Source organism: Macaca thibetana, chromosome 13 (genome assembly GCF_024542745.1).
Source record: "Macaca thibetana thibetana isolate TM-01 chromosome 13, ASM2454274v1, whole genome shotgun sequence".
NCBI classification, from domain to species: Eukaryota; Metazoa; Chordata; class Mammalia; order Primates; family Cercopithecidae; genus Macaca; species Macaca thibetana.
In genome coordinates this window covers 83,667,182-83,691,308 of record NC_065590.1, presented here as the reverse complement: position 1 = coordinate 83,691,308, position 24,127 = coordinate 83,667,182, and the positions used below count along the sequence as shown (strand labels likewise).

Below are 24,127 nucleotides of genomic sequence, written 5' to 3'. Positions count from 1 at the left end.
CCCATACGAGGGCACTAACCCATTGGTGAGGGCCCCACCCTCATGACCTAATCACTTCCCTAAGGCTTCCCCTTTTCACACCATCACACCAGGGGTTAGGTTTCAACATGGATTTTGAGGAGACACAAATATTCAGAGCACAGCAGGGCTCTGCCACCCACAGACCAGGAGGTGGTGATTCTGAGAGGGCCTGCAAACTGCCCAGACTACACAGAAGCTCAGAGATCAGCTGGGGATTTGAAAGGAGGTCACTCTGACCCCAGAGAAGAATCTCTTCCCACTGTCCCAAGCTGGGAACACCAAAAGGAAGATGGGATTGAGAAAGGTTTGAGAAGCAGAGGGGATGCAGACAAGGCCGCAGGAGACCATCAGCAATCCATTTTGGTTTTTTAGTCTTGAGCCAAATGGAAAAGTTACTTTTAATGAAATATCTGAAATCCAGTCATACCCTATCTTTTACATATTTGGGACTACATTCTTTAGAGCAGGGGTCACCCACCCCCACAAACTGGTACAGTCCATGGCCTGTTAGGAACCAGCTACATAGCAGGTGAGTGGCAGGCAAGCCAGCATGACCGCCCAAGATCCACCTCCTGTCAGATCAGCAATGACAATAGATTCTCATAGGAGCGCAAACCCTATTGTGAACTGTGCATGTGAGGGATCTAGGTTGCATGCTCCTTGTGAGAATCTAATGCCTAATGATCTGAGGTGGAGCAGTTTCATCCCAGAACCATCTCCCCACACCCCCAGCCCCGTCCATGGAAAAACTGTCATCCATAAAAGTGGTGCCTGCTGCCAAAAAGTTTGGGGACCGCTGCTTTAGAGAGCTCTGAACTTGTTTCTTTTGTGAGCAAGCCTCTGTCATGTGAAGTGCTGTTCCCCCAACTTATATGTTTAGTCACTTTAGATTCTCTCACACTCATCTCTTTCTAGGGACCCTGGAATTGTCCCAGGATGAGGAAGGAGGGAGGGCGGGAGGGTGATTCTCCAGCCTACAGGTTGTCAGTAGTTGACCCAAAATGTCACCTTTTGGTGTCCACACAAGGACAGTAATTTCCGTCTCCATTCCCAGCATGATGGGAGGGAAAAAGGAATGCACAGAAGTCATTTGGAGGAAGTTCCCACATACAGAAGAGAGTAAAACTGTGTCTGTAAACGTGAAAATAACAGCATCTGCTGGTGAAGTTTTGGTCTTTTATTTTGTTTTCTCCCAAACATGTCTATAGCTTACTGTCTGCACCAGGAACTCCCACACGCCCATGAGGTCTCTTGCCTGTTGCCCTGACTTACAGTTGAATATTTCGTTTTTGTGTTCATCCTTCTTCCCCCGCAAGACTGCAGTCTCCTTGGAGGTAGGGCCCAGTCTTTTTTTTTTTTCCTCTGTCTTATCTTCTATGCCTAGAATATCATAAGAGCTCAGAAAATGTTTGTTGTTTTGTTTTTATTCAAAGTTAGAGCTATAATTCACAAAATACACACCTCACATTTACTCTGTTAAATTCTTCCTTTAATTGAAATGCATTCATTTGGAGAAAGCGATGCTGATAGGAACCAGATAACTGGAGAACTGATGATTTTCTAAGTGCTGTGGGCCCCTTAGGATGTGAATTACAATATGGAGCGTTTAGATACCAAACCCACTGGGGGAGGCACTGAGGATTATCCATTCTCGCACAGAGCACTCAATACAAACCCCAATTCATATTAATTAAAAATTCTAAATCACACAATTGTTTTTTTCTGCAAATCCTTATATGCTCTGTTTTATTTATCACCATTAATAATAACAATAAAGATAATAATAATAATATAACTACTATGTGATTAAGGTGCAGATAAGCAATTAGGAAACAAAATATTTACAGGTTTTTAGGGAGCCCTGTGCTCAGAATGGGAATAGGATAATTACAACGGAGGTTTAGTATGAGAGCTCGTTCCAGAAGATTCTCCACTGAGAGTTGAAGTCAGTCACTGGGTTCTATTTTGTCTGTGATTCTATCAACCTGTTCCCCTGATATCAATCATGTAGTCACTCATTCATTTGACACAAATGTATTAAGTGTCTCGAGCATGCCAGGCAGCGTGCTAGATGCTGGAACACAAGGGTAAACAGAACATTCCCCACTCCTGTGGTCTGGGGGTGCTTATGTCATTACAGCCAGGAGGGAGATGGCCGGCAGTGGCAGGGCACTATGTCTAAGCCCAGTCCTGTAGGATGAGTTGGAGATCTCCAGGAGAAAGTGTGGGAGAGAGAATTCCCTGGAGAGACCTGGTGAAGAGTTGCAAGCTTGGTACTTGTGAGGACTGAAAAGTCATTGAGCCCTTTTGCTGGAGAAGGCAGCAATCAGAGATGAGCTGGAGAGGTCAGCTGGGACCACATTCTGAGGGCTGTGGGGAGCCACAGATGGGTTTTTGTGAAATAGAGAGCAGGTGTGCTCTTCAGAATGCCTGCCCCTCCCCGCACCTCGGCTGATTGTGGAGTGAGGGAATAGGAATCAAGGATGCCTGTGTGGAGCCGGGCACAGAATTTCATGATAGCTGTGGCCTAGAGATAGGTAATAGTGAGAAAAGGGGGAATGGGAGAATTTCAGAAATTCAGGACAGATGATGGTAGTAATGATGAAAAATACATAATACGCACTTACCATGTGCCAGAGCCTATTGCAAGCACTTTGCATGTTTGTTTGGTTCAACCTTCCAACAAAACCTATGAGGTAGTGACTGTTATCCCCATTGTATGGGCGAGGAGACTGAGACACAAAGAGATTAAATAGTTGGTGCAAGACTACACTACTAATCTAAGTAGCAAATGGGAATCAGACTCCTGTTTGAATGTGAACCCATCCCCCACCCCCCATTTATTTCCAGAACCCATGGTCCACACTACTGTCGTCAGTGACCTGGGGCGATGTGAAGTCTGCTACTCAGGTAGGGAGGGTGGGCTGAGCAGATGAGTTGCTTTTGTGACACATACCCCCGACAGTCCCTCGGGGATCACGTGGTATCAGAAGCAGTGGAGAGTCCTCATCCCTGGCTGGCCATCTCCCTCCCCACAAAGCCCTTCTTCCCAACACTTGGAAATCAAGCCTTTGAACTAGATGCTAGTAGTCAGGGACTGTCTTGGGGCGGCGTGAGGGGATACTGCTGCTGGGCCTGTTGGGCCCATGGCCAGTCCTCAGCTCCAAACCCAACTCTTGCTGGCCTCTCGGTACTGAATTGCACCTTGCTGTATTCGTTCTGGTGTGCTTTGGAGAACCAATTGATTTCCCAGCTCCCTAACTTGTCACTATCTGAGTGAGCTTTTATGGAGAATCTGCTACTTTTTGAGAAGTTTCATGGACATTTTCTTCATCTTTTGCCTGGAATGAAGTTCATAAATTGGTGCTTTAAGAGGTTTGGTCTGGAATGAGCTGCAGGGAATGGCTAAAGACGTGGTCATCTCTCCTCAGTTCCCCACTTCCCCATAGGCCCTCTGTCTGCATTTTCACCGTGGGACTTATGTGGTTTCTGACTCTGAAATTTTTGGTTTCATCCGCCATCTGATCAGCAGATTGCCTCTTGCCATCACTCCAGCCTTGTCCTTTGTAAGGCTTGGTCCTGGGATAAGAAATAGCCCTGTGGGGTGGGGCAGGTGCCCTGAAATGCTATGCAGGAAGCCTGGGTCCTAACTGTGTCTCAATTCACTACAGAAACTTGGCCCAGATCACCTTCCATTCTCGACCTCACTTGCCTCTGCAAAAGTAGAAATGCAAGTTCATGTTGTTGAGTAAATATTTGCAGCAGTAAAGTCAGATAATAGATTCATGTATTTATTCACCATTTATTGATCACTTATTCTGTGCCAAGCACAGTTTCAGGTGCTTTGGTTAGAGTAATAATTAGCAAGATAAACAGAAATTACTGCCCACATGGAGCTTACCTTCAAGTGGATGGAAAGACAACGAATAAGTAACAAAAATATCTAGTATGTTAGATGTTAGTAAGTTTTGGCAAGTTCCATGTTCAAAATGATCAACTAGGAAATGCTGAGCAAGCCTTGTGTTGAAGACAGTTAGAAAAGCAGGCAATGTCTAATAACCATTGTCTTGAAGGTACTGGAGAGGTAACAAGACACAGTGAGCTGCTATTCGATTAGGGTCTGGGAAGGATAGAGGCCTGTGGAGGTGAGCCTTATGCTTACAGCCAGTTTTCCTCTAGGAGTATTTGGCAGTTCTGAAGGGACAGATGATAGCTGAGCAGGGTGCTCAACAGCAGGCTTGCAGGGTCAGAGGACCAGGATTGGAACCCAGAGTCTGCCAAGGGGACTAGCAGGTTTCACTGACCCCTCCACTTTCTTTGGCCTGGGACTCTGAAGGGCTGTACACTGGGCCCTCTGAGGAGCTGCCTCTCTGCTTCAAATCCTCTGGGTTCTCCAAAATGAATTAAGGTGATCCCATATTGCTAGTATCCCTAGGTGCCCAGCAGAAGCAGACAAATAATCTTAGGAGAAAGATACCATCTTGACCTCAAATTATTTCTAAAAACAATGTGCAAAGGTAGAATCTGTAACATAATTTTAAAAATAACCAGATACAAGGAGACCACATTAACAAATATCAGTAGAAACAACAGAAAATAGAGAGACCCATAGGGGTTCCAGATACATTGGAATTCTCAGACACAGACTTTAAAATAACTCTGCCTTACTATGTTCCAGATGTGAAAAGATCAAAATTGTAATTTTCATTAGAGAACCAGAAACTATATATCTTTTTTCAAAGCCAAATGTAAATAACCACATAATACCCCAAATGAAGAATTCAATGACAAGTTTAACAGATGCAACCAAAAAAAAAAGAATTATGAACTGAAAGATTGATTAGAAAAAAAATCCGCATTAAGTACAGAGAGACCAGAGAAAAAATGCAAAAAAAAGGCAGGGAGGTGGGGCAGTAGGAGTTACAGTGAAAATGTCTAACACACGTATAACTGGAATTCCAGAAAGAGAGGAGGAGGAAACTGTGTCAGAAGCAGTATTTCAAGAAAATGGGTGAGAACATTTCTCAACTGTTGAAAGATATCAAGTCATAGATTCAAGAAACACTCTAAACTACAAGCAGGATAAATGAAATCTACACCAAGGCACTCAGAGTAAAACTGCTGAAAATTAAAGACAACGAAAAATCTAAAAAGTAGGTGGAAGGGAAAGACAGATTACTTTGAAAGGTACAGTGATGAAATATATAACTGACTTCTCAATAAAACATTGAAAGTCAGAAGTCAGTGGTGTGATATCTTTAAAGTGCTGAAAGAAATTGCCAGCTCAGAATTCTATACCCGGTGAAAATGCCCTTAGAAGAAAGAACAAAGATGAGATTTTTTAAAAGTTCAGACAAACCGTGAAATAATTTGTCACCAAAAAGCCTGGCTGGGTGTGGTGGCTCATGCCTGTAATCCCAGCACTTTGGGAGGCCAAAGCGGGTCGATCACCTGAGGTCAGGAGTTGGAGACCAGCCTGGCCAACATGGGGAAACCATGTCTCTACTGCAAATACAAAAATTAGGTGGTCATGGTGGCGAACACCTGTAATACCAGCTACTCAGTAGGTTGAGGCAGGAGAACTGCTTGAACCCAGGAGGCAGAGATTGCAGTGAGCCAAGGTCGCACCATTGCACACCAGCCTGGGCAACAGAGCAAGACTCCATCTCAAAAAAGAAAAGAAAAGGGAAAAAAGCCTGCACTGAAGGAAATCCAAAAGTATGTTTTTCAGGCAGATGAAATTAATTCAAAAGAAAGGTTAGAGTTTCAGGAAGCAATGAAAAAGCAACAAAAAAATGTAAAAATAAGGCTATATCAATTGTACACAAAGATAAAAAAACTCTCATGAAACAACATGTATAGAGAGAAATAAAATAAATGAAAAAAAGGTTTAGAAATGGGGTGGGAAACAAATGAAATGAAATTATTTTAAGGCCCTTGAATTATTTTAAGGCCAAGGAAGAGAGTATAAGTATCTACATTACACTTCAATAAGTCAAGGATGAGGGATGTAATATCTATGGATATTACAATGAAATACAAAATACCTAATCCAAAAGAAGACAAAGGAGAAAAGAAACAAGGAACATAGAGCAAGTGAGACACAGAAAGCATTTAGCAAAATGATCAATTTAAACCCGAGTACATCAGTAATTACGTCAAATGTATATGCTCTAACCAAAAGATAAAGCTTTCCAGACTGAAATTTTAAATTCTCACTCTATGCTATTTATAAAAAACACATTAAAAGAGAAAAGGTATAGAAAGATTAAAGGGAAAAGGATGAAGGAAGGCAAAAAGATACACTGTGCATAAAAGCAGGTGTAGCTACATCAGTATCACACAAAATTGTCTAAGACAAGAAGCAATACTTCATAATTACTATTTTTTAAAAACCCACCCTTGGCCGGGCACAGTGGCTCATGCCTGTAATCCCAGCACTTTGGGAGGCTGAGGTGGATGGATCACAAGGTCAGGAGTTCAAGACCAGCCTGGTCAACATGGTGAAATCCCATCTCTATTAAAAATACAAAAATTAGCTGGGTGTGGTGACGCGCGCCTGTAATCCCAGCTACTCAGGAGGCTGAAGCAGGAGAATGGTTTGAACCCGGGAGGTGGAGGTTGCAGTGAGCCAAGATCGCACCACTGCACTCCAGCCTGGACAACAAGGCGAGACTCCATCTCAAAAAAAAAAAAAAAAAAAAAAAAAAAAAAAAACACCACCCTCAGCTCACCAGGAAGATGCAACAATTGTGTGCATCTAAGAACTGCGAAAGGAAAATAAATCTTGGGACCCCAAAATCACTAAGCTGAAAGGAAAAGTCAAGCTTAGAGCCAACCTGCCTCTCATTCTATCCCTTTAAAAAAGATAACTACTAAGATTTTAAAAACAAGCTACAGCTGGGCACGGTGGCTCACACCTGTAATCTCAGCACTTTGGGAGGCCAAGGCAGGTGGATCACGAGGTCAGGAGTTCAAGACCAGCCTGGCCAAGATGGTGAAACCCTGTCTCTACTAAAAATACAAAAAATTAGCCGGGCGTGGTGGCAGGTGCCTGTAATCCCAGCTACTTGGGAGGCTGAGGCAGAGAATTCCTTGAACCCAGAAGGCAGAGGTTGCAGTGAGCCAAGACCGTACCACTGCACTCCAGCCTGGGCGACAGAGTGAGACTCTGTCTCAAAAAAAATAAATAAATAAAAATAAAAATGAAAAAATAAAAACAGGCTTCATACCTCCCTCACAAAGAATTTCCTTGTGGACAAAGGACAGATAGAACTCAAAGTCACCCCTCTGCTCACTGAGATAGATGCATATCTGACTGCCTCCTTTGGAAAGGCTAATCAGAAACTCAAAAGAATGCACCCATTTGTCGCTTACCTACCTATGACTTGGAAGCCCCCTTCCCGCTTGGAGTTGTCCCACCCCTTTCCAGGCAGAACCAATGTACATCTTACATGTATTGATTGATGTCTCATGTCTCCCTAAAATGTATAAAACCAACCTGTGCCCCGACCACCCTGGACACATGCCATCAGGACCTCCTGAGGCTGTGTCACTGGCATGCGTCCTTAACTTTGGCAAAATAAATTTCCTAAATTGAGACACGTCTCAGATACCCAAAGGGTTCACAGAACATAGAACATAGCCTCAAAATATAAAAGGCAGAAATTGACAGAACTAGAAGGGAAAAAATAAATTCACAGTCACATTTAACACATTCTCTAAATAACAAGACAAACAGACAAAAATAATGATAAAAATAAAGGTATAGAAGATTTGCAAACACAATTAGTAAACATGACAATGGCATAGAGAATATTGTACATAAAATCTAGAGAATATACATTCTTCAGAATCACACACATAATGTTGATAAGTGCAATGGAGAAAAATGAACACGGAGTGTTAGCTGTGAGATTTGAAATAGCAGCGTTTGGAAGGAGCTCTCTGTGTTTGCCTTTGGGCAGAGGCCTGAGGAGGTAAGAAAGGAGGTCACTCAGGTCGCTGATGGCTGAGGGAGGAACATTGCAGGCTCCAGGCTGAGGCAGGGTGGGCTGGTGTATTCAGGAAATAGCAGGGACCGCAAAGCCATCGGGGGATGGGAAGATGTGGGCTGTAAGCCCCCCAGGTGAGGGACGCCCTGGGATCTGGGCATTGATGATGGGAATGGAGCCTGCTGCTCACTGTAGCCCCAGGCCAGCTCCGCCTCCAGCAAAACAAGACTCCTCGAAAGCCCATTCCAGCCATCAGGTCCCTCTCTCTCTGTCTGCTTGGCCCCTCCCTAGAACCTGCACTACCTTTCACAGCTCCGCGCTTCTTCCATGTCTTATCCAGTCGCCTTTTCAGGAAAGACACTAAACCTGTTGCCTGGGGAGCAGCACTGCGGGTCTGCAGTGAGCCAGGCCTTCCCCAGGGCTTCAGCTCGTCCTCACAAGCCCAGGGGCAGGCTTTGTTATTAGCATTTTGCAGATGAGAAAACTGCTGCCTCGACTTCTGCTCTTGTATAAATGCAACCTCCTCTTAGAGGCTCACTCTCACTTCCATTTTCACTGAACCAGGTGCTGCTGGGGACCCCACTTCCAGAGGAGGTTGCTGCCCTCCATCCACCCTGGACCATCCAACCTGGGATCCTGAGACCCTGGGTCATATCTCTGGGACCAGAGAATAAGTCAGGACCCTCAGAGCGTCTCCTGTGTGTCTCCGCTGCAGGGAGCTCTGAGTCAGCCTGTAGAAAGGGGTGCAGTGGCCAGGGAGGCGTGTCCGGGCTCTGTGCGAGCCCCGCTGCCTCTCACCGTGGACCCGCGAGCCAGGCTGGAGCAGGTGCTCTGGGTGGAGGGAAGTTGCTGGAGTTGCACCTTCTGCGAGCTGCCCACCCCAGCTCCTGGGGCCCTTTGAGAAATCCCATTATTCCAGTCTAGGGGGCTTCACATCCATAGACCCCTTGTTTGCTGCCTGATGGTTATGCACCTGTTAGAGTCACTGCGTGGACACAGCCTGTGCTGAGAATGTCAGATTAGAGTGAAGTGACCGTGACCTGGTTCAGCTGCGCCAGCCTTCTTGCATGTCAGCATCACTGTTCCTTTCTGATCAGCGTAGCCAGTGCCTGTGTCTGTCCCCTGTCAGATGAAAGATGGCAGATATTCCCTCCCCAGACCCCCTCTGCTTCTCTTTTGGGAATCAGGCTTGCTGTGGCCTCTGGGCTTCCAGTCCTGGTGGCCTTGATCCCTCCTCCTAAGGGATCCAGGGGTCAGTCCCCTTGGAGCTCTCAGCAAGGAAGACCTCGCTGGGCCTATGGGTCCTGGCCTGGAGGGTGGACCTCTCTGCTTCTGGCCACTGAGCCAGGTCTGCTTCTGCCATGCCCCCCGAGTGGCAGCCTGACCACGAGGTTGCACCCCCTACCCTGCCCTCCCACACTCCAAGTCTGCCCCTCCCTCCTCAGCTTGGGGTTCTGTTCTCTTGAGCCCTACAAAAAGTTCATACTCAGCCTGGGGTTCATTCTGCTCTTCGAGCCTGTGACAGAAAGGCTGCGGAGGTTGTGGGAGCCTTGTAATGCTCATTTTACCTAAACTAACCTTTCTTAAATTGAGGGAGCGAGGGAAAGATGAAAGGAGAAAAACACGCACACACACGGCAATGTAAGTGAAAGAAGAAAACATTTACCAAGTCTCTAAATATTGTCTTCACCCCGCGTCCTATTCTGCTGAATAAAAAAAACAGAGGTGCCTTCGGGCTTTTTAAAATCAAGATTTTATTAAAAAGAAACAAGTTTCAATCAAGCAAACAATTCACAAAGATATTTTCTAGAATAATGAGAATAATAAAAACCATCATTTTTGGAAAGGCTGATTCCTTTCCAGGGCCTGGGGTGGTGGGCTTGGCACCCATCGTTCTTGCCCACCCCCTGAACTGTCAGAGAGATCTTACCCCTTCCTGGAAATGAGCAAACGGGTTCAGAGAAGTCTAGTGACCTGTCCAAAGACACAGGGCCCCTGAAAGGGAGCTCTGTGGTCCGCACCAAGTCTGCGTGGCTCTGGCACTGTTCCCAGGGTCATTCACAGCAGGGCCCGGCTCAGACCTCAGCGGGCGGCGAGAAGAACACACGGGGTGTCTGACTTCCAGCACGAAGGGGCATCCTGCCTTGCGTTTCTATTTCCCATTTCTGAGCATTCTCTCTGGATTATAGCCGTGACCGCCGTATCGCAGCGTGTTTGCCCAGCCCGGTTTGAGTTGTAAGCTGGTGAAATAGAAAAATCCTTGTGAAAATATGAACACACTTTTATTTACCAAAGGTAAATGAAACCTTTCACTGTTCTGAAGGGTTTCCATTTTTCTGTCTTTTGTCTCCTCCCTTTGATTACCCATAACATTAACCTTCAAACAACCTGGCAAATTCAAGTCTCTGATTTCCCGGCAGCCTCCTCCTTCAGCCAGTCAGGGCACCTGTTGCCGGTCCTCTTGGGATCACCAGGCAGAGAAGCCTCCCCGTGCCTCACACCCACCCACACCTGTCCCCCCGTCCTGGGGGAAGGCAGTTCCTGGCTGGCCCATGGTCACTGTGAAGCGCTCCTACTTAACAATGCAAGTAGCCATTCCTCTGTCCAGCTGGCTTTGACGAGGCTCCGCTGCCACAGCTTCTTGCCTGTGGCTCTGTGGTGGGGAAAAACGGAAGGAAAAATGCGTTCCATGCAGGGCCTGTCACTGCTGTAGAAACAGCAGTATTATTTTCAGGGATGTTGCGTTAATAGGGGAAGGCTATTTCTTGGAAAATACTGCCTTCAAGTACTGTGACTCTTTTCAGGTTATATAAAAGGGCATTAGGCAAACACTCAGAAATTCAGCAGCTTCCCTGGTTGGGAGTGTGGAGGGTGGGTGGACCAGCTCCTGTGCACCTCCAGCGGCAGCCACGCAGAATACGAATTGGCTGCAGTCACCGTCCTCATCAGCCCGCAGTCTGGATAGTATCAGCAATAGGAAAGGTTACAGCTTTTCCTGTGATGTATTGCTTCTTCAGAGAGTATTAAAGATGTTTTGAATCTATTTTTTTAGGAATCTTGAAACCACCAGTGGAACATTTTTGCTGTTGTGGGTAATGCACAACGTAGCAGCGTAGGAAGGCCGGGCCGCGAGGAGGACCCGAGGGTGTTGGAAGCACTGAAGACAGCGCCCGTTGTCATTTTAACAGTGAGGAAGCAAGCGAGGCAGAGCATATGCTGAGGTGTGGAGCAGCTGCGACTGGGAAGCGTGTTATTTCTTTTATTTGCTGGGGGGCGGAGAAGAGGCAGACACCGCATCTCCTGGGAGTGGGCAGGATTTATTTATTGGGAAGGGAGTGCCAGAGGAAAAGTTCCGTCATCATGGAAGGAATTCTCCAGCCCTGCTTAGTGTTCTTACTGTTTGGGCTTTTTTTTTTTTTTCCCCCTGCCTGGACGCTCCCTGCCCAAAGGACAGATTCAAAGAAAAATTGTAGCCAGAGCCGACGTCTTTGTAGTAGATGGTGGGACAGTGAATTTTACACGTCAACTTGACCAGTCCACAAGGTGCCCAGATATTTGGGCCAAAGATGATTCTGGGTGTGTCCGTGACGGGGTTTCTGGATGAGATTAAGATTCGAATCAGTAGACTGAGTAAAGCAGCTCGCCGTCCCCGGTGTGGGAGGGCCTCATCCAATCAGTCAGTCGGCCTGAATAGAACAAAAGCTGACCCTGCTGTAAGTAAGAGGGGTTTCTCCCGACCGCCTTTGAGTCGGGCCATTGGTCTTTTGCTGCCTTCGGACTGGAACTGAAACATCCGCCCTTCTTGGGTCTCCAGCCTGCAGGCTTTTGGACTGGAACTATACCAGTTCCCGCTCCTGGGTCTCCAGCTTGCTAACTGCAGATCTCAGGACTTCTCGGCCTCCATGATTACAGGAGCTGATTCCTTATAATAAATCCTACATTATATATATAATTTATGTCCTATTAGTTCTGTTTCTCTGGAGAACCCTGGCTGACATAGAAGGCATCCATTAAGGCAGGAGTTGAAATCTTAACATCCTTCCTGAACCCATAGCTTGATCAGGCTACCTGTGTCCTCTAGGAGAAGAAAGGGTGACTGAATCCCAAAGTATTTGGAAGGAGGCCAGAGAAAAGCTCTGCAGCCACCACTTCTCTCTGCTGAGAACATCAGAGGCCATGAACTGTATGAATGGAAATGAGGATGCTTTGCCAGAGATCCCCCTTTACAGGCAAATGCTGGTCCTTCCCCTCTAGGAGACCAAGGCTTGGAGCACCCTGGTCCCTCCTCCAAGGCAGCCAGATACAAGCCTGGCAGCCACAGGCCCCTCGGCCCAGGGAAAGGCAGCCTCTCTGTTGCAGGAGGCTCCAGCTACAGCCTCCAGCCATTGCTCCCTAGACATGGTGTCCACTCCTTGCTCACCCCCTGCTAGAAGGTAAAGGAAAGCATACATGAAATGGTTTTAAGCAGCAGGTTTGTGACTGTTCCTGCAGCAGGTGAGGCTCTGAGCTGAATACGTCACACCTGGGGTCTTCTGTGGGCCTGGATCGAGAGCTGGCTTCTCCTGCAGTGTTAAGGGTCTGGTTCCAGCCTGGGCTGTTGGGGAAATCTTGAGGCTGGTGGGTGTTCTCGGAGGGGTCTGGTGCCTCACAGTGATTGGCAGTGATAGGAGAGCGGGAAGAAATGGGTGAGGGAAATGGGTCCACTCATGAAGGCCTTAGCTGTGATTCCTCTTGAAATCTGAGCATCCCAGGGATGGGGGCACTGACACTGATGTGAGGAAATTAGGCCCCAGGGCAGCTGAAGCAGGCCGTGCCCATGATAATAGGAGAGACTGCAGCCTAAAAATCTGAATTGACTGCTGGGGTGCAGAACACAGAGGGGAAGCCTCCTCCCCTTTGGCGAAAAATCAATGCCTGATGTCAGGACTCCCCTATTGACAGCTTGATTAGAAAGGACTCAGAAGTTCCTTTGCCCTGGAATTGCATCAGGAAAAGAGAGATGGAAGCATGTGTGGGGTGCTGGTAAAGTTAACAAGGATGTTGATGGAAGCATGTCTGGGGTAGTGATAAAGCTAGCAAGGGTGTTAAGTCCAGACTGCCTCTTCCCAGCCTGTTAGTGCCTAGTTCACACTCCCAACTTTTACTGACCACCTACTATGTACCAGGCCTTATCCTGGAAATAAGGCATGGTTTGTCCTTCAAGGAATTCATAGTGTAAAGTATGGGGATAAGCAAATAGGACTTTGAGTCCAGTAGCTCATACAGGCTCCAGGGATCCCCATGGGGTGTGCTGGGGAACCAGGGGAAATGCATCCGACCCAGATAAAGGGAGGCCAGAGAAGGGAGCTGTCGGGGGAGGCTTCTCCGAGGGGAGGCCACTGAGCTGAGTCCCTGAGGATAAGACAGAGCGAGCCTCGGTGAGGGGGCCCAGTGGACACACAGAGGCCAGGCTTAGGCTGATGTGTGGAGACAGGACGCAGCAGACCACATGAGGGTGCTGGCAGAGCATGAAGTGCCAGCCCAGGAGTGGTGAGAGGGGGCACCAGGAGGCCAGTGGGGCCCATCAGGGGGTTGGCACTTGATCCCTTTGACTATGGGATTGGAAGCTGTTAGGGAGGAGGGTGACATGGTCATATTTACATTTTAGGAAAAGAACTGCCTTGCCACACCAAGGACAGCTTCCGGTAGACCCCCCAGCTGACACCTCTTGGAGGTCAGGAGAAGGCAGAGGTGAGGGTCAGGGAGGTCAGGGCTGCTAGAAGAAATATTAAGGAGGGCATCAGCAAGGCTGCTGGGGCGAGGGGCGGGGGAGACAGTTAAAGCCAAGTCCTGAATTCCTGCCTTGGGAACAGGGTGGTGAGGCCAGCTCTGGGACAGAGCATACAGTGGAGGGAGCTGACCCAGGGTGGGGAGGGAGAGAGCAGAGGCCAGTCCCAGACGCACAGAGTGTGAGGTGCAGGCACGACGTCCCGGACGCACAGAGTGTGAAGTACAGGCAGGACGTCACAGATACACAGAGTGTGAGGTGCAGGCAGGACGTCCCAGACACACAGAGCGTGAGGTGCAGGCAGGACGTCCCGGACACACACAGTGTGAGGTGCAGGTACAGGCAGGACGTCCTGGACACACAAAGTGTGAGGTGCAGGCAGGACATCCCGGACACACAGAGTGTGAGCTGCAGGTGCAGGCAGGATGTCCCGGACACACAGAGTGTGAGGTGCAGGCAGGACATCCCGGACACACAGTGTGCGCAGTGCAGGCAGGACGTCCCAGACACACAGAGTGTGAGGTGCAGGCAGGACGTCCCGGACACACAGAGTGTGCGGTGCAGGCAGGACGTCCCGGACACACAGAGCGTGAGGTGCAGGCAGTACGTCCCGGACACACAGAGTGTGAGGTGCAGGTGCAGGCAGGACGTCCTGGACACACAGAGTGTGAGGTGCAGGCAGGACATCCCGGACACACAGAGTGTGAGCTGCAGGTGCAGGCAGGACGTCCCAGACCCACAGAGTGTGAGGTGCAGGCAGGACGTCCCAGACACACAGTGTGCGCGGTGCAGGCAGGACGTCCCAGACACACAGAGCGTGAAGTGCAGGCAGGACGTCCCGGACACACAGAGTGTGAGGTGCAGGCAGGACATCCCGGACACACAGAGCGTGAGGTGGAAGTGCAGGTAGGATGTCCCAAACACACAGAGTGTGAGGTGCAGGTGCAGGCAGGATGTCCCAGACGCACAGAGTGTGAGGTGCAGGCAGGACATCCCGGACACACAGAGTGTGAGGTGCAGGCAGGACGTCCCAGACACACAGAGTATGAAGTGCAGGCAGGATGTCCCAGACACACAGAGTGTGAGGTGGAAGTGCAGGTAGGATGTCCCAGACACACAGAGTGTGAGGTGCAGGTGCAGGCAGGACGTCCCAGACGCACAGAGTGTGAGGTGCAGGCAGGACGTCCCGGATGCACAGAGTGTGAGGTGCAGGCAGGACATCCCGGACACACAGAGTGTGAGGTGCAGGTGCAGGCAGGACGTCCTGGACACACAGAGTGTGAATTGCAGGTGCAAGCAGGACGTCCTGGACACACAGAGTGTGAGGTGCAGGTGCAGGCAGGACGTCCTGGACGCACAGAGTGTGAGGTGCAGGCAGGATGTCCCGGACACACAAGAGTGTGAGGTGGAGGTGCAGGCAGGACGTCCCGGACGCACAGAGTGTGAGGTGCAGGCAGCACGTCCCGGACGCACAGAGTGTGAGGTGCAGGCAGCACGTCCCGGACGCACAGAGTGTGAGGTGCAGGCAGGATGTCCCGGACACACAAGAGTGTGAGGTGGAGGTGCAGGCAGGATGTCCCGGACACACAGAGTGTGAGGTGCAGGTATAGCCAGGACGTCTCGGACACACAGAGTGTGAGGTGCAGGTCCAGGCAGGACGTCCCGGACGCACAGAGTGTGAGGTGCAGGCAGCACGTCCCGGACGCACAGAGTGTGAGGTGCAGGCAGCACGTCCCGGACGCACAGAGTGTGAGGTGCAGGCAGGACGTCCCGGACGCACAGAGTGTGAGGTGCAGGCAGGACGTCCCGGACACACACAGTGTGAGGTGCAGGCAGCACGTCCCGGAACCACAGGGTGTGAGCTGCAGGTCCAGGCAGGACGTCCCGGACGCACAGAGTGTGAGGTGCAGGCAGGACGTCCCAGACACACAGAGTGTGAGGTGCAGGCAGGACGTCCTGGATGCACAGAGTGTGAGGTGCAGGCAGGACGTCCCAGACACACAGAGTGTGAGGTGCAGGCAGGACGTCCTGGATGCACAGAGTGTGAGGTGCAGGCAGGACGTCCCGGACACACACAGTGTGAGCTGCAGGTGCAGGCAGGACGTCCCGGACACACACAGTGTGAGGTGCAGGCAGGATGTCCCGGACACACACAGTGTGAGGTGCAGGCAGGACGTCCCGGACACACACAGTGTGAGGTGCAGGCAGGACGTCCCGGACACACACAGTGTGAGGTGCAGGCAGGACGTCCCGGACACACACAGTGTGAGGTGCAGGCAGGATGTCCCGGACACACACAGTGTGAGGTGCAGGCAGGACGTCCCAGACACACAGAGTGTGAGGTGCAGGCAGGACATCCCGGACACACAGAGTGTGAGGTGCAGGTGCAGGCAGGATGTCCTGGACACACAGAGTGTGAGGTGCAGGTGCAGGCAGGACGTCCCGGACGCACAGAGTGTGAGCTACAGGTGCAGGCAGGACGTCCAAGCGGAGGCGTTGAGTGGGCTTGTGAGCATCTGGAAAGGTGACAGTGATGTGGCAATTAGGCAACAAGACCAGACACAGGAACAGGGTCCCTGTCCAGAGGTGGGAGAGGGAGGCAGGAGAAGAACGTTACAGAACGCAGATAAACATCATTGAAAGAGAAAAGGCCAAGCCTGCAGAGCCGGGTGTATAAACAGGCCAGCGTGTGCCGCTGTGATGGGAACTCAGCATCCTGCTGGCCGGAGCGCTGCTGCCACTCTGACCAGTGCCTTCTACCCACAGGGATGACCCTGCACGGGAAGCCGGACTCCCGTCATGAAACCAGTGTTCAGGGAGCCGGGGGAAGGTCTTTCTCGTTGCTCAGGCTGGCAGCTTGAGGCACACACTTCCACTGCAGAAACACCTTTGGCTGGGGGACTGCAGTGCTCCAAGCCCTGGTCCCCTGGCGGGGAAGCATTTGCCTGTGAAGGGGACTTGTATTGGAAAGCGTCCAGTCTGTGGGGCCCAGTTCTCACCCAGCAGCAGCAGCAGCAGCAGCAGCAACTGAGGAACTCTGCAGCAGAGTCCCGGGTCCCACCTGCAGCCTGCCTGAGCCAGACCTCCCAGGGAAGACTGGGGAAGCCCAGCCGGGTTAAGACCTGCTGCCGACTTCCATCTGCTGATTCTCACGTGAGACCCAGCAGGGAAAAGCCTCTTGTCCAGGTTAGCTCAGGCCTCCCAAGTCCCTGCCCTCCTGAGCACGTTTGGCAATGGCCTTGGCAGGGGCTGAAGCAGCAGTAACTGCAGTTAGGAGCACCTAGGGAGAAAAAAGGAAGAGAGGAGGGTGAGGAGAGGTAAGGGAGGAGAAGACACGGAGGAAGAGGAAGAGCTGAGGAGGAGGAAGAGGAGGAGATAAGGAGGAGGGGAGCTGGAGGAGGAGGAGTTGAGGAGGATGGAGAGGAAATGGGGAGATGAGGAGGGGAGATGGGGAGGAGGGGGAAGAGATGAGGAGGAGAGAAGGAGGAGGAGGAGGGGAGGTGAGGGAGGAGGAGATGAGTGGGAGGGGAGGTGAGGGAGGAGGAGATGAGTGGGAGGGGAGATGGGGAGGAGATGAGGATGGGAGAAGTGGGGAGGAGGAGGAGAGAAGGAGGAGGAAGAGGAGAGGAGGGGAGGAGCACGCTCACGCCCTGGTGCTAACGGGACAGACCCACCAGACAGGAAATGCAGACTGGAGAGAATGGAGATGCTGAGCCCCCAGGAGAATAAGTGAGGGCATCAGTATATTTCAAGATGAAGAAAAGGCACTGCCAAAATGAAATGCAGCAGAAAGCTGCCCCTCTCCACTTTGGGAGTGCCTAGACAAGCTGCTGTGCACATTGGCATCAAGTAGGCACCAAGGGGGGTCTGGCATACCCTTCTCCCTGTGGTGGTTAAATGCAGCTTGCTGTATCCAGGAGTCCAAATAGGGGCAGCTACTGCATATCCCTGGGAGCATAAAGGTGGGGACACTGTGGCCACTGGCACGACAGCTTGTGTGTAAATGTATGTAAGAACAGGACACATGAGAGAGAAAGTCTGGTCCAAAAGGCAGGTGCACAGTGGCCCCTGCATTGATCCCCTTGGGACATGCTGGGAGCCAGCTGGGTACCTGCGATGCACATCCTTCCAACACCCCCTCATCAGGCCTGGGACACAGGGAACTGTGATTCTCATTGTGTGGATGAGGAAACTGAGGCTCAGAGACATTAAATCCTTGCCTGGGGCACTCAAGTAATGAAGGAACATGGACTCAAACCCCTCACCCTTGATGCCCTGTTGTTCTGGCCCCCAAAGGCATCACACTCCCTGTGCCCAGCACAATGCATCATGCTCTCTGTTCATGCCCACACCCCTTGTCCTGAAGTCAGGACTCAGCCCCCTCCTCCAGGCAGCTTTCCTGGACTCACAAGGCCAGGATAGGCCACCACCACCCCACTCACATCACAGCATGTAATTTCTCTGGGTTGCACCTGTTTTCTTACCTGACTCCACCCATCTGATCTGCTGGAGAGCAGAGCCTTTGTCCTACCTAATCACAAAGGATGGACAAATGCAAACGGTGGTTCCCAAGAGGGAAGGAGCATGGAAAACTCCCACTCAGGACCCCGGACCCTGGCCATCTCTCCTGGACTCTCCCAACAACAGGGGTGACTCCTCCCAGCCCTGAAGTCAGTGCAGGGCTTCCTCTGCCTGGAATGCTCAGTCTTTCCTTCATGGCCCAGCCTAAGGCCTGCCCCTCATCCCTGCACTCGGGGGCCTTTAGGACGCCTGCTGAGCATTCAACGAGACGCTGGACATCTGCATGGGTAGTAACACTGGGAGCTTCCACATATAGCACCCGCGTGTTCTGGGCATGGTTCTAAGTCCTTTGTGCGTATTAATTCATAATTCTATGGTGTAGATACTTGAATTATCTCTGTTTTAGAGGTGAGAAAAGGAGGGCACGGAGTGGTCTGTGAGCTTGCTTGGCTTTCCTTACTTGAAAGTAGCAGAGGCCGGGCACGGTGGCTCACGCCTATAATCCCAGCACTTTGGGAAGCCGAGGAGGGTGGATCACGAGGTCAGGAGATCGAGACCATCCTGGCTAACATGGTGAAACCCCGTCTCTACTAAAAATACAAAAAAATTAGCCAGGCGTGGTGGCGGGTGCCTGTAGTCCTAGCTGCTGGGGAGACTGAGGCAGGAGAATGACGTGAACCCAGGAGGCGGAGCTTGCAGTGAGCCGAGATTGCGCCACTGCACTCCAGCCTGGGTGATAGAGCGAGACTCCGTCTCAAAAAAAAAAAGAAAGTGGTAGAACTTGGATTTGAACCAGGCAGCCAGGCTCCAGAGTCCTACTCCTATCCACCACCCTGAGTGAGAAACCTCGTCCTGCCCTCAGGAGCTCACAGTCCTGGGTGAGACAGGCTTCTGCACAGTGACATGAGGAGGTGACAAGAGCTGGTTACAGGTGGACCCAGTGTGCAGAGGAAGAAGCTGTCCCACCCTGATCTCGGGTCTTGGATGTGGCATGTCTCATGTGAGGTGGCCTGGGATGTGCTGGAATGTCTTTCCTTCCCCACCCTGGGGACCTGGCAGGTCCCAGGTTCCAGTGGACCCGCCTGGTGGTGCCCAGCATCGCTCATGGACCCTACAGTGCTGGCCTATCCCCTGCAGTGGCGATGAGCCCTGGGAGCCTTGCACCCAGGTTTACACATTAGTGGCAGGAGGACAGTCCGCTGTCTGGGGAACAATATGTTTGCCTGCCCCTTGTAGAGGGAGCAAGCTCTGTTTTCTCCCTCCTGTAATTGTTACCATCTGTTTCCCTCCATCATGTTTGTTGATGTTTTCTTGTTTTAAAACTGAAATGAGTCAGATTGGAAGCTGATTTAGGAAAAAGTATCTGGGAGGAAAGCTCAAAGTGGCCATGGGGGACTCTGTGTTCTGGAGCCATTGGAAAAGAAAAGATTCTGTGGGGCCAGCAGCTAGGGTGTCTGCCAGCTACTCCTGCCCTGTGGGGGCCGGAGTCCCCCCGCAGCCCAAGAAGGCTGGGGCTGTGTGGGTTTGTGTGGAATGCATGTGTGTGGGCTCAGTTATGTAAGTAGGTGAGTGGACATGTGCACACTTGTGCACCTGTGTGATAGTGTGTGTATATGTGAATGTGAATATCATCCCGGGAGTGGGGTTGTACAGCATGGACTGTGTGAGAGGTTGGAGTCTTGTATTCAGAAGGAGGCAGACGCAGAAGGAGAGAGCTGCCAGCTAGCTGTGACCAAGGTCTGGGTTTGGAGGGTCCCCCATTTCTGCAGCTGACTTAAATGTGACCTCAAGTGAATCCATGAACTAACTCCCCATGAATAACCAATAGAAGAGAATTTTGATGCCAGTGCTAACTCCAGATGAAGATGAGTGGGTTGGCTGGGCTTACTTGGAGGTATTTATAGATGTGTCTCCAGGGAGAATGGCCCCTGGAGGTGATCCCCAGGCGTCTCACAAGGGGCCATTGGTATTCCACATGAGCTGCGCATGGCTGGAAGTCTAGCAATTACTACCTGGACTGTTGATCTCTGGGGCAGTTATGACCCAAAATATTTGACCTGCACTCCCCTGCCTGCCCCACCCAGCCCCAGATGTACGCTTAGGGTTCCTCTGTGGTACAGGAGGTTTCAGGGTCCTAGAAGGACCAGGTACCAGATAGGAACTGGCTTCCTGAGCCATTAAAACAGGGTTTCAACTGCCTTCTTCTCAGGGATTTTACATCTCTGCCACACCCCTTCCCAATCCCATGCTGGTATCCACCAATTACCTGGACTCTTGCTTCTTCATTGTCATTATTTAGCCAAAGAAAGATGCCCTGAGGCATTGCCCCTCACTGTCTATATCTATGAGCCTGGCTCAGCTGTTTCTTGACCTGCAATTCAGACCACCCACCACCAGAGGTCGTGATGCTTTGGTCTCACAGCCAACCGCTACATTTCCCATAGATGTGGTTTTGAATCAGCATCCAGCCTGCTTTCCAGTCCTTTGCTTTTGTTTCTTGATAATCCACAGCCTGTGGAGGAGTCTCTGGCTGCAGCGACCCAGAGAAAACTGATGGAGAAAGACTGTGCCTCTGGCACAGCATCCTTCTTATAAAAGGCTACTTAATATTCCTGCATTCTCGGGTCCCCTAAAAGTAATAATAGCTGCCATTTGCTGAGCCCCTGCCTTGTCCCAGGTACTTCGCTAGGTCCTGGAAGTAGAAGATTCCCACTGCTTGTTGAAATCAGCCTTTCAAAGGAGGGATTGTCCTGCCTACTTTATAGATGAAGGAGAGAAGCAGGGGCTCAGAGAGGTGGAGTGACTTGTGCAAGGTCACAAGGCCAGTTAGGAGTGGGCCAGGTCTCAAATCCAGACCTGCTGAATGCTGGCCACAGCTCTGATCATTATGAAGAAGGGAGGCAAGTCCAGGAGAGCCAGGGTGCTGTCAATTGGGAAATATGAGCTATGGTCATCCAGGCTGGTTGGGTTTTCACCAGAAGTTCTCAGATCCTGCTCCTGCCCTTGAGCCTTTGATCCAGAGTTTCTCCTTCCTGGGAAGCCACATGGTCTGCGCTCAGCCTTATAGCAGGACATGGGGTATAACTCATTCCACTTACTGTGATGTTTAGGAGCAAGCTAAGGAAACTTCTCGTGTCTGCATATTTAAATGCTTTTATTAAGTGGAACAAGCTATTTCTGAACACGAGAGTGGCCAACAGCCTTAGAGGAAATTAAAATGAACCATGACAATGGAAAATTGCACAGGGGCACGGTGGATTCTCCGGAGATAAATACAACAAGCCTTTCAACAGCATTCGGGAAAGACTAGAGATCATGGAGATTATGTCGTGAGAGGAAAAAAGCAAACCATCAGAAAATTAGAGCTCAGGCTGGTAGGAGGACCAACTGGCATGCTAGTCAGGTCTGTGGGTGTCTGTCTCCATTCAACACTCCCTGGGGTCTAGTGGGCAAGGTGGAGCCAGAGAAACAACAGGCGGATTGATCTCCACTCGATTTGGCCAGCATTTCTGAACACCTACTTTGTGCAGGCTGCGTGGATCTTATGGACTGAATTGTGCCCCCAGCAAAATTCACAGGTTGAAGCCCTAATTACCGTTGTGATGGCATTTGGAGATGGGGCCTTTGGGAGATAATTAGGTTTTGGTGAGATTGTGAGGGTGGGGCCCTCCTGATGGGATTAGTACTCTTGTAAGATGAACAAGAGACACCAGAGCTCACTGCCCAGTGAGGACACAGCAAGAAGGCAGCAGTCTGCAAGCCAGGAAGAGAGCCATCCCCAGAACCTGCCCATGCTAGTCCCCCCACCCTGATCTCAGAGGTCCCAGCCTCCTTGACTGTGAGGAATGCATTTCTGTTGTTTAAGCCAGTGGTCCCCAACCTTTTTGGCACCAGGGACCGGTTTCATGGAAGACAATATTTCCATGCACAGGGGTAGGAGGGCGGGGGGCAGTTTCTGGATGAAACTGTTCCACCTCTGATCATCAGGCATTAGATTCTCATAAGGAGTACACAACCTGGATCCCTCGCATGCACAGTTCACAACAGGGTTCGTGCTCCTATGGGAATCTAATGCTGCAACTGATCTGACAGGAGGCACAGCTCAGGCAGTAATGCCAGCAATGGGGAGCAGTTGCAAATACAGATGAAGCTTCACTCACTTGCCCATCACTCGCCTCCTGCTGTGTGGCCTAGTTCCTAAGAGGCCACAGGGTGGTACTGGTCTGTGGCCCAGAGGTTGGGGACCCCTGGTTTAAGCCATCCAGTGATATTTTGTTTTGGCAGCCTGAGCTGACTAATGTAGTGAGGAGCAGAGCTGGGCCCTTAGATCTTGGCCTCAGAGAACTGCCAGGCCTCGAGGGGCTGTCAACTGGACCATCTAAAGTTTCCATAGATATCAGCTGTTGTAATTATGATCCTGACTCTCCTACTAGCCTGTGCACTCCCCTAGGCCAGAGACTATTGATAGCTGTGTCTGCAGAACAGGATTGCCTCTCAGTAAGTGTGGGGTGGGAGGGGGACTGGATGGATGGATGACGCCCCTGCAGGCGATGGGCCCCAGCACTGAGGGAGTGGAGCTGTGGTAGCCGGACCACAGTGCACATGCAGACAGAAGCCCTCCCTTGGACATGAAGGGAGGAAACCTTGGCCTAGGCAGTCCGGGTTCCTGCTGAGGAGGGGACATCAGTGGAGGGCATTTGTCTGGGATCCCATCTCCAAGGGTGGGCCAGGCCCAGCCTCTTGAGGAGTTGGCACCGTGGCTACCCAGCCTCTTGCAGAGAAGACCAGAGCCTCATGCTGCCCTGGTTACCCACAGCCCCTGTGTGCAATGCCCATCCCCGCCCCGCTACTCCCCAGCACCACACCCAGGGAAGGGAAGTATCTGTCTGTCTGCCCCAAGAGGGCTGTTTCTGTGTCCCCTGCCTCTTCCACCGCTGCTTAAGATCTCTCCGCCGTGCCTCTTGCTGTGGGCCTCCAGTGAATGTAGATGGCATCTGGCTGCCCCCGTGTTTCCTGAAGGCTGAAGAGCTGGACTGCTGCTAAATACCAGTTCTTTTTAAACATCACTTTAACCACCTCAATTCTGAACCAAGATGGGGCCAAAGAGAATGCCTCTGCCTCAAGACCCTGCCTGGCCACACGTGGCTCTCATTACAGACAGCCTAAGCAGGCACAAAGCAGCCAGCACCCAGGAGCTGGAGGAAGGCACGCCGAGGCCCTCGCTGCGTCTTCTGGAACATTCCCACCGAAGAGCGGTCATTTCTGCCCAGCTCCGACCCCTATACCATGTCAGAATCTAGGCTTCCGTCCTGAGACCCGCACTCAGGTGCTGACTTGCTTGGGTGAGTCTTGAAGTCCCCACAATAAAACTGCTGTATCTCCTTCGGCGCGCCTTGCGTCTGAGGAGCCGCCTCCGAGGTCGTGTGTGCTGCCCTGTTTGTCTCTTTGTCTCGCTGCCCCTCGGTGTGACTCTGCCGCGTTCCCTCTCTTGTTAGGCCTCTAATGAGGTCGCTGAGGATGTCGTGTCAGGACTGTTGTTTGGCGTCAAGAGTCGAGCTCTCCGTCGACTCCGTGCTCTGGGTGTCAGTGCCGCGAGTCACACAGCAGAGGTTTTAGAACGTGGAGCTGTTCCCTCTTCCCAGTGAGTGTGTTTGCAATTAAAAAAAAAAAAAAAAAAAAAAAAGAGGAACGCTCTGCCCCCGACTAGAAGGGAGGAGGCCAGGAGTCTTTTTTCTTTTTTTTTTTTTTTTTTTTTGAGATGGAGTCTCGCTCTTGTCACCCAGGCTGGAGTACAATGGCACGATCTCAGCTCACCGCAACCTCC

The 24,127-nt window shown here is 50.8% G+C and overlaps 1 long non-coding RNA gene across 1 annotated transcript; it reads right to left on the bottom strand.

Annotated features, from left to right (window-relative positions):
- Positions 1 to 9,745: 9,745 nt before the first annotated feature.
- Positions 9,746 to 11,115, bottom strand: LOC126933686 (uncharacterized). Its single transcript, XR_007718700.1, has 2 exons — positions 10,404 to 11,115; positions 9,746 to 10,255 (listed from the first exon to the last, which is right to left on the bottom strand). It is a non-coding gene; the product is annotated as an uncharacterized LOC126933686 (long non-coding RNA).
- Positions 11,116 to 24,127: the final 13,012 nt, after the last annotated feature.